Source organism: Meleagris gallopavo, chromosome 2 (genome assembly GCF_000146605.3).
Source record: "Meleagris gallopavo isolate NT-WF06-2002-E0010 breed Aviagen turkey brand Nicholas breeding stock chromosome 2, Turkey_5.1, whole genome shotgun sequence".
NCBI lineage: Eukaryota > Metazoa > Chordata > Aves > Galliformes > Phasianidae > Meleagris > Meleagris gallopavo.
Window position 1 is genome coordinate 96,167,476 of NC_015012.2, and position 9,468 is coordinate 96,176,943.

The 9,468-nt window shown below is 37.5% G+C and overlaps 1 long non-coding RNA gene across 1 annotated transcript; it reads right to left on the reverse strand.

Moving 5' to 3' along the window:
* Positions 1-9,462, reverse strand: LOC109366294. Its single transcript, XR_002112549.1, has 2 exons — positions 7,125-9,462; positions 1-6,968 (listed from the first exon to the last, which is right to left on the reverse strand). It is a non-coding gene; the product is annotated as an uncharacterized LOC109366294 (long non-coding RNA).
* Positions 9,463-9,468: the final 6 nt, after the last annotated feature.

Consider the following 9,468-nt stretch of genomic DNA (forward strand, 5'->3'; position numbering starts at 1 on the left):
TTAATTAAACTCCCTTCCGAACACTTAAGATCACATGTCATCACAGCAGAGCAGTAACTGACCATACATTGCAGGAATAGATCATGAAAAACTATTAAATTCCAAACCACAGTGCAGAGGTTTTATTCTCATAATTCACAGCTCTTCCATTCGTTTCACCTATTCTTTTAGTCCCTAAAGGTGAAAGAAAACCTGATGGGACTGTGACTAAAGCATGGAAGTCATCACCATGACCTACAACAAGGTATGGAACACACGAGCCAGTTTCAGTGCTTGCTTCCACTTCTGCTTTTTCCTCTACTGATCTCCAACTATTAACTAGAACTGTGTGCACTGGGTGGGATCTTCTTGTGAATGTGACTTTGGTTGCCAAATTGCCTGAAGCACTTAAAAGCAACCTCTGGGCATCAACCATTTAACTATCTTCTTCCAGTTACAAATGTATCTAACATAGAACTACATCAACAGGTGCCTCCTTGAATCATGATGGTATTGTTAAGTATCAATAGGATGTAACGCCTCTGTAAAACTAAGAAGGATGACCTAGCAACTGAGTTTCTGGACAGAATCCTCAGACACCAAGGGTAAATTTTCAGGCACATCACATCTAACTTACCTGAGTAAATGACTTAAGCTACTTTGTTATTACAAAAGGGATCTTTATTTTTCTTTGTTACAGTTGGATACTACACAAATAAAATTAATCATATTATGTGTACAGACACTGCAGCTTTGGAGGACAAAACAAATTCTATATGCAGAACACAAAGATTAACAGGCCCCAGGGCATTCCCAAGTCAGAAGGAAAACAAAAACTAAAAACAACCAGGTGTCGTTTTAAGCTTCAGCCAACCACAATAACACGTCAATCACTTTGATCAAGGACAAGAGAAGAACCATGTTAGAACTCAGGGTATGCTGAAGATCAGACCGTGCTTCCCTGTTTTGTTCATGTTCAGTATGCACTCAGAGACACTAACTATGGCATTCGTGAAAATCTGTCTAAAAGAAAGCAGCAAAAGTGGTGAATATGTTACAAACCGGTAGGGAACATGCTAGGATGATAATTTAAATGGTTAAGAAAAAACTTTAGAAGAAGTACTGAACGAACGTATGCCAGTCTCTAACAGTAATAGTTTTACATAAAAACTAAGTTCAGATTCTTTCTCCACCACCACCAGCTCCTCAAGTCAAAGAAACTGAATACTTAGATCATCCTTCAGTGCATAGGATGTTTAAAAATCATTTTATAAAGTTTGATAAGACAACGCTAGAATTTTTGTTATGAAACACAGAGAAATCTCTTCTCCTTATTATATTTGGTTAGGCATTCTTTTCCATTTAAACTGCTAATCAAAACGATCCCTCTCTAAAGATTGAACACAAGCCTATAGTTAATGTTTCATCATCATCAGTGAGCTCTGTATCAAGCTTACCTTGATCGAGTTTTACTTGCATAGTGATGGTAGCTTTCATACATGCTCCAGGTACAGCTATATTGTTTGATGAACCACACGCACATTTATTAAGTTGCTCAGAAGCTACTCAAAATGTTGAGAATGGCATAGCTCTAAGTAACGAGATGGCTATTCATGAAGGTCAGACTGCAATCCTAGGGATGACAGAATCGCCCTAATAAATCATATTAACAGTGTATCTAATCTGCACTTTAACTCCAAGATAGATCAGTAGAAACGATTTAAGAGTATGCAAGACCACAAGCACTTCAGTGATGTGTGGTTGATCACTCGCTGAATTCTCAGCAATCCAAACTAAAGACTTCCTAAGGCAAAAACACTCTCAGACATATGGTCTGATTTTTGGGTGGTCCTTTGTGGGGCCGGGAGTTGGACTCGATGAACCCCATGGGTCTTCTCTAACTCAGGATATTCTTTGATTCTATGATTTAATTTCCTTATTCCTTTGGTTTTCATTCCACCAAGTGATGAGTTCTACCACAAAAATTATGTGCTATAAGAAAAAGTATTTTTTGTTTGTTTTAAACTTGCTAACCTGTAGATTTTGTACTGTGAGAAACAGGGAAAGACTTCTTGCTGTTCATTTTATTCCTTAGTATTTATTTCTCTTAAAGTAATTCAGTTTTATGAGCTGAATCTTATAGTTGCAGAGGTAGCTAATATGCATCTGGGGATATTGCTAAGGTTGAAAACCAGTTTTCTATATGTGTGTAGAGAGAATTAAAGTTTGTTTTAGCTGTTCTTCAATTTATTCGACATTCTCCTAAACTTTTCAAATCAATTTTTTTGAAAACATTAAAGTACTTTGGAAGCAGGAATTTAAAAAGAAAACCAAATTGCAACAATTTTCAGCAATTAAAAAAAAAAAATGAGTGCTTTGCCTTGTGATGAAATGTGGATATAATTGTCCATAGTTGAAGACAATCCACACAGCAATAAAAGAGCAGCTTGTAGACTGTGGAGATGATTCGGTGACCATGGGCATTTGTGGATCAGATACTTACAAAGCCTCTTTCTATCATGGTTGATGACTGGCACTCAAGATCTTTTAGTAGCTACACAGGTGATATATCAGGCTCATATCAGTTCAGTATTGAAAGGTAACAAAGATTTTATAATAGAACTATTAACAACAATTAACATGTGGTATTTTGTTATACTTTTTTCTTTTTTTTTACTTGTACAAAAACTCCTTAGTTACAAATAGCTGTGCGTATGTCCTAGTGGTTCGAGTTAAACATCGGTTCTCTGAGCTTTCCAGTCTAAATCTAAGCATCTCCAGTAACCAAAATATTGCAGATTTTAAAGGAAAAACATTCCTTTTCTGCAATTAAATATTCTCTGCTTTAAAAATCTTTCCCAATGTAACCTACTATATTTAAATACAGTGTAACCAACAACTGAGTAAAGCAAAATACAGAATCCAAGCATGCTGAAACTTAAGCTTCATCCAACTCCGACTTCATCTACCAGGCTGTGACTTTGCAAATCCTTTTTCTTAAGTCAAATGAAAGCAAGCAGCAGTGCTGGATTTGTAGTAAAGGGCACCTCTCCAGCATTACCATTTTTCACCAGAAACACCTACAGCTTCCCATTCCACTTCTAAAGGAAACTGCCTACAGTGCGGAGGAAGAACCAAGAAATATTGGCCTGCCCTGATGTTAAATCATTATGGCTATGACAGGCATTCCTACACATGATGCATGTGTAGTTTTGAATAAGGTCACTGCATTGTTCTCCTTGGCAGTTAACACTATGTGCTGAACTCCTTAGCTTCCATTTTAAATTTACACTGGCTTCACTCCCACAAAAATCAGATGAAAAATCTGTTAAGTAATTGTATTTCTATGTCTAATTAGCAAATATTTAATTCATTACTGGTATATTTCACCTTCCTGAGAGCTACTTCAGACATGAATTTCATGTATCCACAGCTTCCCATACCACTGAGCTCCAAGCTAATTTACTATTTTGCATATTATTACGTGTTGCGGCAGTAAACAACATAATTATAATAGCCAAATTGAGAGGTATGTTAGATACAGGCTTCCCTTATATCACTTTTGGATAAAAATGAGTGCTGCTGGCCTAATATCACAGTTATGATATATGCACAAACCAGGTCAGCACTCTGTATGCAGTCCATCCCACATTCCTAACAGCACACCGCTTGCATCAGCAGCCTGGCACAGATAACACCCTAGTGCTTCCTAGCCATTACTGTGAAAGCACAGAACACCTGGCAGTATATACACACATTTCTGTCATCAGTTACAGTAAATTAGTACAGCAATAATAAAAGTAAACTGCAATGATTTTATTTAGAAGAGACAGCAACCTGGTCTCAGAGAACCTACATTTGCTAATAACAAAAATTCATCTGAGCAATGCAGCACTGCACTTCAAAAAATGCTGCTAGTACTAGCTTAGTATTAGCTTGCCTAAATTTGGAAAATTAGGACTCACTCACTGCAGTATTAGGAGAAAAAAGACAGGATTCACCGAAGAACTACTGTTGAAGACAGTTTAGTGACAATGTGCTTGGAAACAAACAAAAAAAAAGATTTCTTAAAAAAAATCTCATTACAAGATAGCATCTCTCATCATGGATGCTGGCCAAGTGCTTCCAGTATTTTGTGAGTTAGCACAGCCAGAGGCAAAAACAAACCTAGTAGTCACCAAGAGAGCTTGTGGGGTTTCCCCTGGTAGCTTCCCATCCAAGTACTATGCATACTTTGTGAGATCTGATACTACATGTGGCAGAGCTGCTGCTAAGAGGATCACCACGGGATTATTTTAATGTTCACCGAAATTGAAGCAATTTATTACGTATCGCGGCAGCATCGCTTTCATTCAAATTATAAGAGTTTGCAAGTAGCCTTTTAAATCTGCTTTGCCTTTCCCTCTGGTATCGGTTTACCTTCAAGCTCTTGGAAAGATGATGCTGTGTGAAACAGGCGTCAGAGGTTATACTAAGAACAGAGCATTCAGTAAGCACCCTGTTGACCTCCCAGAGCATGCATGGTTAGTAACATCCATCTGCATGCTTAAATTGGGTTTTCCCAATGGCCTAAGAATGGGATGCATCTGTGAAACAAGTTTTGCACTTACTTGAATATTATCATAAAACATTTACATGATTTAATTAGATTATGTAAATGCTTTACTCCAATTTGAAGCTTTGAAAATCATAATGTCATGCTCTAAATTATGCAAGTATTGAAAATGCTTTTCACAGCAGTAGAGCAAAAACACCAGTGAGACAATCCTGCCACAATCCCTTCTGCTGTTCTCTGCACACCAGAAAAGACCACACAGAATGCATTAATCTTGACTTTTTCTATTAAAATTTTCTGCATATAACGCAGTTATTTTGTGCTGTAATTTCATGCTAAGTCCCAAACCCAAACTTGATTTTGTTTATATCCATATCCCATCTAAGTAGCAGATTTTTCACTATGTCTTCCCCACCATTCCGAGGCAGTGTGTATTTCATAGTGAGTAGATCTCAGTAAGGAGATTCAAAAAAAATTATTTATGGAAAAATCTTCCTACTTGCAAGCAATTAAAAAGGGACATGAAGTCTTAAAATACCTATTTTGAAGTTAGTACTTATATTTGAACTTACTTATGTGGTACTACATAGTGGTGCTGCCACAATACTGAACACATCACTAAGAGATCTTATACTCCACAGGACATTTTTTAAACTGTACAAAAAAGGATTTTAGTACAATATACAGTAATATCTACAGCAAATAGGGACCATAACAAATCATTGTCCTAATTGTCCGTGGTCATACTGGGCTCTGAAACATGGTACCAGTTTACACCTGGTTCTCAAATCTCTACATGTAGTCAGACTACTTCATCCCCAAATCCTACTGGTTCCTTCAATTCTGAAGCCTCCATCCTCCTTCTATAAAACTGAATGAATAGATAATGTTTATTTTAATTTCAAGTATGTGAAAAATGATCTAAAATATTGAATTTCAAGGCAAGCACACTGAAAGAATAAGAGCTTGGAGAAATACTTAATTATTCCTTTCAAGCCCATGGCAGTTCTTCAGCACAAGGTGAAAGGAGCTACCCCAAGGCTCTCGAGCCATGGGTGACCAGATAATAAGGTCATATGCAGGCCAGGCCAGGTTATGTTTCATGAGCATGAGTATATTCATGCTTACATAAATCACCTAGGGTAAGGCATATCTCTTGCATCAGCCTACATCCCCGACTCATTACAGAATAAATTCATCCTTTTTTTTTTTTCCACATAGTCTGGAACTCCTGAGAAATCTGCTCTTACTCTGCCAACCTGACATTTATGTCATGCTACACAGCTTTTGTTCTGAATTCCAAAAAAGGTGATGAGTTGAGGCAAAAGGATGTATGAAAGTCTGGAGAAAAGCCACAAAGATTAACAGAAGATTACAGATGGAAGGCTGTTGTGGTGGGAAACAGTTGTTCAAGCATTCAGTAGGGAAAATAAAAAAAAAAACCGCAAAGATATATGAGGTATAAAATCCAAAAGGGAAAAACAGAGCTAGAATGTGGCAACTCTGACAGAGAATCAGGTAGCAAAGTATAAGCCTTCCCCAATCTGCTGACACATTCCTAGCCAGCAAAATTCACTCCAAGAATCTTAGTGAAAATGGGGAATAAACTTGTGTTAGGCCTGGTAGCTTATTAAACATGGGTCGACATCCTGCTTGCCAAATTTTTCTCCACATTTCAAGATACCCAAACAGAAGCCATTGCCTTCCCCCATATAACCTCTCCTGATAGCAGCTCTCTTCGATGACAATAAAAATACTGTTTATGATAAGAAGATGTTTATCTGCAACTCTTGCTTGGCTTTCCATTCCCTATTGACTTCCACTCAATCATCACACAAAGCTTTATCCTGTTCTTTTACATTTGGTAGTAAATGTAAATGCATTTTACGTTCAGTACTTTTTCTAGAACAATCCACCCAGAATTTTATTTTTTGGGGCTACGTGGGAAGACAAATGATAAACTCAGAGACATATTTATCAAAACTCTAATGTCATCAGGGATACAACAGAGCTCCCTTCACTATAGAGAGAATTGTTACTGATCACTACTCCAGAAAAATTCACAAGATCCAAAAGTGAAATATTAATAAAACTTATCACTAGGAAGTAATTTACAACAGACAGATATAAACAATCTCCCTCACCCCCAATGAATAGTAAAATGGTTAGCAAACTCTAGGTAGTAAAACACATTAGCTTTTCCAGCAGACATTATACCACAATGCAGAAACCAGAACTGCCTCAGACTCAGTCATGGACAATACTGGAAGAGCCCAGAATACTTACTCGCCAGTTCTGATGGGTCTTAAATCAGCTCATAAGGCTGTCAAACAGGCCTGACGGCAAAATTAAGTTGCTCTTTTCTAGGTTCCACAATGTCTTTCCTGTGATAGGAATCCTTGAGATGAAGCTCTCAATGCAGAACTGCACCCTCCTGCGGTTACCGAAGAAAATAAATTGAGCACAGATGACTGAAATTATTCTGATTCAATTATTTCACAAACACTTCAACTAACCATATTTATCAGCCTCCTAAACTCATAAATCACAGCAATCTCTGTTGGGAAATTCAAAATTGATGTGGCCCCACCTGAATCAGAGAAGGAAGTAGGCATCTGACAGCCTTGAGGAGCAGCCTTGTGTGAGCTGATTGGAATTTCTAGCAGTATTAATCTTAATAACCTCAGGTAGCTTCCTCCCTGCAGCCTATGTATTTTGCACAAGCAGTGAAGGAGGGAACAATCTAACAATTACTCCACTCATTCTTTCCCGATGACTGTTTTCTGATGAATATGAACATGTCAGTCACACTCAAGCTTCATCCATAGCTCTTCTTAGTTTTCAGCAATGACCAGTCCAAAACCAGTAGAATTTAAATTGTGGTTTAAGTCCTGAGGTGCAGACAAGAGAAAGAAAACCTGAATACCTCCTGATAGAGCAGCATGAATGCTTAAAAATAAAAGCAGCTTTTCCCTCTGTTTAAAAAAAAAAAATCTCTCTGTGAACTGCAGCAGAAAATTGTACAGGATTTCTGCAAGTTACTCCAACAATAGACTGAAAATATTCAAGCAGTATTAACAGTGAAAACAGATGATTAAAACATAGATCAGAGATATGCACCCATCTAGGAAGCTGAATCCAAGCAACTGTCACTCACAACTGACAGGGTGGCCAGAACAGTTGTTGAAGCTCTCTGATATTTGCTTTGCAGAGGATTAAACTGATCCCATTGTGATGAAGCTCTCGTTTGTGCTTTTGCTAACAGATTTTCCTATAATAATATATCTACCAGATTTTTCCTATTTTACCCAGATAAAACGAGATATACGAATCAAACAAGAAAAGCAATGGCATCAAAGTATCTATGGCTCCATCTACCTACCAGTTCCTATCAGCAGCCACGTATGCACCCAACACTCTTCAGTAGTTTCAAACTGATGTGTTTTACAGCCAACCTCCTAATGATAAAGAGGCATTTTTAATTTTAAGAAGATACTGTCCTTTTTGTGCTGTTATGTCCTTATTCTGAGGAGCATAATCCTCTTTTGGAAGCAGTTTCAGAGAGGAAACTTCTGCTCAATATAATGCAGGTGTATACCTGGACACAGCTGAATTTACTCAAGTGAGTATTTTATCCCATAAACTTCATACTGAAAAACAGGTTCACAATCTCCACAAAGCCAAATTCCAGGCATTTTTACTCACACTCCTTCCTCTGCACAAAATCAGAGGATTTTTTTTTTTTTTAAGCAAAAGCTCTTTTCCATGGTTAGTAATTAGGAAAATTAGGCTTTGTGTTTTTTTTTTTTCTTCCTCTTCACATGTGTTCTAAGACAAATTAATGTACCATCATATACTAAATTTAACCCATTCTGTTTAGAAAAGAAAGCGATCAGGGAAACTATACAAATACTCAGCTGACTGTCTGTATTCTGATACATCAAACAGCTAATCTACAACTTTCCTATATAGACACAGTAACTTCATTTCTGATTATTTGTTGCTATTTTCAATTAATGCTTATTAGAAAAACTGAAATGAAAACAAATCAAACTCTCATATTTTTGCTAAGAATTTCTTCATTTAAAATTATTTTCCTCTCTCAACTCTCTGTACTACTGATTCAAATACCAATACCATTTCTGTAGTTTTTCAAGACTCTCCCTTGCCTCAGTTGTCTGCAAATTTTTAGAAACTGGAAGAGGTTCAGAGAAAATGACTGCCAAGTCTATTATCATCCCAGGGTTCAGCTCATGTAGACTTGCTTATGTGAATATTAGTATGCAGTATCTCTGAATTTCCCAATGTTTCCCATGTTCTCCTAAATCCATTCTCTGCTTAAAAGCTTTTCCATAGCTCCTCTTGCCAAAATCCTGAAATCTATGCAGAATCAAAATAAACGGACAATTTGCTGAAAAGGTACATCAGAGGTCTTCCCTGCTCAGCCCAGCTGCTTGGCAGCTGTTGCTGTAGCTCCAGGGCAACAGCAACTCACATATTTGCCATGCATCTCCACATGGGGAGCTTGGCTCCTGGATTCAGGAAGACTCATTTGTCTCTTTCTCCCCAAAGTTATCTTCTGTGCTGGAGCACTAAAACCCTTTATGAAGTTGTGGCTGCTGGAGCACTAAAACAGAAGGGCTCAGTACTTTCTCTAAAGCAGCTCAAAGCTCTTCTGCAGCAAGGTCAGTAAGGAAAGGAGGATATGCCTCAGGTATTTTATTAATCACATCTAATTATCTTGAGTTGTTCTCACTAGGACTCTCCCTGTAAGTCGTAAACAAGATACATTTTGCAGATATAGCTAGTGTGGCTCAAGAGACAGCCAGCTTGAAATCTTCTTGGTGACTGATGGCAGGGTGTGTGGAAATGGCACAAAATTGCATTGAGGTGGTTCAGATTAAAGAATACATACACATATATACTTTTTTTTT